Genomic DNA, 5,414 nt, shown 5'->3' with positions numbered 1-5,414 from the left:
CGCTCGGTGCGTCACTTTCGAAATTATTTGGCAATCTTATTCTGAAAATTTACTTGATTCCATCACTAATGGTGCGTCTACACGACAAATAATTCGGCAAATAATTAGCCATTTCACAGACATTGTTGGGCATTTCAAAAATAGTTCTCGGTTTGTTCATGTTCAAAGATTGTTTGCCAAATAGAAAATGTTACATGGCAGACAGCATCCCCACCAGTCATGCGAACCAAGGTGTCCATTTTCAGTAATTATGGAACTTAACCCACTCGATCCAGGATGATTTCTAGTAAACAAAAAAAAGGATTGATTCTGGTTCATTTTGGCACGAGAAAACACCAATCTAGTACCCAAGAGTATTAAGGGGCCTGAAATTGTCAATCAATGAGCAAAGTCATCAGATGTCATACCATCCTCACTTAATCAATAGTCACACTCCCTTTGATCGATCAACACCTATCTTCGGAATCCGGACTCATATCCTCCCGTCCAAACAATTGAAGCCTCAACCTATGGCCGTTAAAAGTAAACTTTGAGATGACAGCTGTCAAGCTACTCTACATACTCTAGAACATAGACCACTAAAAATTATGGACGTATCTATGAACAACTGGAATATGGACGGGGACGCTTGGTTTGGAAATTAGCTATTCGCGATTGAGTTAACGCATTATGTTCTTCTTCAAATGAGAATGATCCTAGGCTACAACAATTACTCATTTCAATTTTCAGCTTGATCAAGCGACTGGATCAAAAGTTATGCCGTCTCAAAAGGCACTACAAAGCTCTTCAATGAATGAAGGAACCAGCCCTTTTGTGTTAAAAGGCACCTTTAAGCTACAGCTGACTGATGAGGTCATCTTAAAAAGGAAAGGTAAACAAATCTCCTAGGCGGTTACTTTTCCAGTGCTATACTAAGACTATTGAACACATTTAGCATTCATTCCTCCAAAATTTCAGTGAACAATGTCGCCTAAGCCAGGTAGTCATTACTGTTTAGTGGTTTTGGGCCATCATGATCAAAAGTCCAAAGAATAATCCACAATGGAATCTATGGATTGAAGCTGTTCTGCCATTACACTCAATGTTCAAGAGTTCTGGAAGGATGGATGAATTGCATCCACGGGAGTCTCTTACAATCAGTGGACTCGGGCAAATTTTATTCAGAGGCCATTGCAGTGGCCAACTCTTCTTAAAGATGATGTTCACCCACCCTTTTAGCTGTCCGCTTTTCCGGATTGGCCGAGGATAGGGATCTCCTTCCCAAATTCCAATTTGATTTCCAGAGCAGCCGCTCTACCACCTCGCAGTCTTTACTCTCCTCATGAAATGTCCAATCTTTGTGGATCTCTCCTCAAGCACCATCAACCCAACTTTCCTCTACCAACCATCTCAAATCATCAATAGTCAAAGCTAGGGCAGGATCGAAAACATTTCCAATCGACTTCCCATCAAGAATCTTCCCTCTCTAATAGTTCTTCAACTTTCTGCGTTCTGCGTTCAGTGAGATTGGACGTGTGGTTGGGGCTCCTCAGACACTTGTCATTTTCTTTCTGATTTAAGTCTCCTGATCCACTGTGTTGGTGATTGGTGGGTGGAGAAAGTGGAAAATAACCGGGTGCGGTGTTCTAAACTAGCCCCGCCCCCCGGCGTGGGTCAATTGCTGCAATATGTCACAATTAACGGTAGCCTGTCAACCTAAGCAAGTCAGCGCGAGCGATCGTGCTAGTGGCACAATGCAATCTTACGTTGGGGCGGCTAAAAAAGCGTTCCCATGTCTAGTACTTGACTTTGCGAGCGAGCCCGGAAACTCGTTTTTGCCGACTTCAGTGATGGCCGATTTTCTCTTCGAGAGCCTAAGGATCGAAAGAGAGGAGGTCAGGGCCATCAGGAAAGTAGGAGTGCAAAGCTCACAGTGAAAGTCCAAACTACTGACGAGATAATAGTGAAAGACCGGTTCGGTGAAAACACCGAATTTGAGAGAAGATATTGGCTCGATCGTGTGGAAATGCTCCATCCGTGGAGGCAAGAATCACTCCTTTCTCAGCTATTGAATGTTCCAGAAGATTTGGTAATGAAGCAATTAAGCTGCAATAAGAGCATTTGCTCGGCCACTGTCAAACATAGAGGAAGAAGTGTTTGGTTCTTATTCAGATCCGCGCCTTATTGGAATTATCAATGGGAACAGAAAAGTCTTAATTGAACCTCTTAGTACCATCCCAGAGTTCATTGAGATCGCTTCCAGGCGCATTAGAGTCATCCACAAAGACCAAATAAAAAGATGTTTCCGATGCAAGGAAGAAGGTCACTTTAAAATATGACTGCACCGCCAATGTAAAAGATGTGGAAAGCACCATTAGCGTGATACAGGGGAATCTGTTCCTGAGGGTTCCAAACAAGATCAACTGAATGCTGACGGCCCCACCGATCTTATTGGCACTGGGCGGTGCCCTCCGTTGAGGGTGGGTCCTCCAATTCTGAAAAGTTACGTTTGACCAAAGAGGCTTCTCGTACTAATCGCCTGAGTGGAAATGGATTCATCGAAGATAAAAATGATGCTGTCCCCGTCGGAATCATCAACTCACTTTGACATACAAGAGCAAGAACCAGACCACGATAACCCAATTGAAATCAGTTTCCCTTCTACTGGCAATGACCGAATTCTGAGATCTAAAAGTGAGAGAAAAGAGGCCTACGACGAGCAATTGCTCACCCTGATATGAGAGATGAATCAGAAAAGAGGAAAGACATGACGACCCAAAGAGACAAAGCCATTGTCACCAAGAGTAGAACTCAAACGGTGTTGAAGGGAAGAAATGATACACAATGATGGAAACGGAACATCAAGATCTACATGCAAGTACCAGCACGACGAGAACCCGAAACAACGTAAAAGACAACATGCACCCATACTCAACACTTTATACACCAACGCTCGTAGCATCTGTAACAAATAGCTGAAATAAGAACCATGGTGGCTAGTGAAGCCCCAGATTTGTTGCCTTAACTGAAACATGGATGAATGGAAATATTTCCAACGCCGAAATAGTCATCCCTGGTTACGAAGTTAAAGCCCGGAAAGATCGCAAAGACACAAAGGATGGCCGAGGAGCCGGTGTCCGTCATCCTAGCGAGGACTGGAGTGACATGTGAAGAAATGTGACTGATCTACCTTTTGCATGTGGCGTTAATTGCCTTCGCTTACCCTATACTGTATTTATCGATCTCCCAACTCGGATAAGCTGATAGAAATCTCCTTAACAAGTTTTTGAACTGCCATCGACGAGATGCATTATAATTGGAGATTTCAACTACCCTGGCATTTAATTGGTCGACTTTGAGAGGAAAATCAGGGTCGGAGGAGTCCTTCCTGGATGCAATAAGCTTGGATTCTTGGAGCAATTCATACGATTTCTACCCATGTCGGTGGCAACACCTTAGACCTACTTCTTTCAAATAGTCACCACACGATACAAAGTGTCAAGGAGCGAGAGGACTTGTCTTTAAGTGACCATGTTTGCTTGAGGTCACTATTACTGCCCCTCGGCGTGAGGCCTCGACGCAAATGATTCCAGATCTATCAAAAGCAAATTTCACGGCTATAGTGTGTGATTTGAACGCATGTGATTGGATCAACACTCTTGGCTGCTGGTCATGGAACGGGGTTGGCAGTACCTGAAGTCTATTTTACTGCACAGCATGAACAATACATACCAGTTAAATGTCGCAGATCTCCAAACCGACCTCTCATGGTTGAGGAATGATTGTGTTGGCATTGGTACGGAAAAAGTCGAGACTTTATTGCCGATTTAAGAATACGGGCTGGGGCGTGATGAAGAAAAATACAAGACGGTCAAGAGAGAAGCGGCGTCCAAGTTCTGGAGGCAAAGCGGACGTAATGAGAGAGGCCTTTGTAGTACGGGTTCTATGAGGTCACTTTACGGCTATGTCAACATCGTCAAGAAAAGTACTCCGACTATTGATGTTCTTCGAAAGTGCGATGCTCTCTTCACAAAAGAGACTGCTGAGAAGTTGTTGATACTGAGCAAACAGTTTTCATCCATTTATAATCAGGCTACTGATGTTCCAAAGCTCCTGCCAACCATTGAAAGGATACCCGGAGGACTGAACAACCTGAGTTTTACTGTTGAAAGTGTTCACCGTAGAATAAAAGCTTAAAGCCGGCTAATCTTGTGGCCCGGACAAAATTTCCGCCACTCTTATAAAGAAGTTGGGTATGGCAAATGGCCATCCCATTAGCCATTTTGTTAACCGATCTTTTTGTACGGGATCTGTGCCCATAGACTGGACAAGTGGAAATTTATACCCCTTTTTTAAGGGAGGCAACCAACAAAGTGCTGCAAACTACCGACCCCATCTCTCTGATCTCAACTGCGTGTAAATCATGAAAGCTTGGTCAAAGAAAATATTGATGCGTATTTGGATGAGGCGAATATTTTGTCGAATGATCAACATGGGTTCGTAAAGGACGATCCACAACAACAAATTTGCTAAGAACATGTTGAAATGTCCGTGGGGTCGTTGACGCAGGAGGAACAGTGGACACCATCTATCTCGATCTTAGTAAGCTTTTGACACTGTCCCCCATTCAATATCATTGCACAAGTTGCAGGGGATCGGTATTGGTGGTCTTGAGAGGTGGATGGCAATGTGGCTCCTAAACAGAAGGCAGAGGGTTGTCCTCAACGGTAAAGATTCGTCTTGGAAGAGGTGAAGTCGGTGTGCCACAAGGTAGCGTCTTAGGCCCGCAACTCTTTTCAATTTTCATCAACGACCTTGCTGTCTTGGAGAAACCAGGATCCTGAAATTTTGCCGATGATGCGAAGATATTCAGGCTATTAATGACAGTTGTATACTGTAATGGTAGCTACTTGACTTTTACCGTCTGGTTGGGTGGGGGGATCACCGAAAAGATAAAACTTTTTGCTTTTACATTCCCAAATGAAGTGAGTTTTTCGAGGAAATCACTAATCACTAGACATGCTTGCATCTTGAGACACTTTTCTGACCAGTCAAGTCTCGCTAATTTTACAATCCACCACTCCCTTTCGTTGAAAAAAAAGGAGTAGTTGTAGAAACGTAGAAACGCTCCGAAATAAATGTGGTTTCAAGGTTCTCAGTGGAAACCAAGGGAGACTGACCAAGCGGGAGGTTAATTTCGCAGTATTGTGTCGTTCACCTTAACCGGATGAGTGGATGGAGGAAAAGTCAATATTGAATGAGAAGTACTGCCACCACCCTGGCTTAAGTCATTAAAGTTTTATCTTCTGTGAAAAGAAGCACTGTATTTGATAGTCGAGCAGCCTTGAAGAGAGGCACTTGAAATTATTCACATTCCGGAACATTGAGAACACAATCATGTTCATATGTGTCCATCAAATCTCACTTCAGAACCA

The sequence above is a fragment of the Tigriopus californicus genome, chromosome 1 (genome assembly GCF_007210705.1).
Source record: "Tigriopus californicus strain San Diego chromosome 1, Tcal_SD_v2.1, whole genome shotgun sequence".
Lineage (NCBI taxonomy): Eukaryota > Metazoa > Arthropoda > Copepoda > Harpacticoida > Harpacticidae > Tigriopus > Tigriopus californicus.
Note: the sequence above shows the minus strand (reverse complement) of the source record.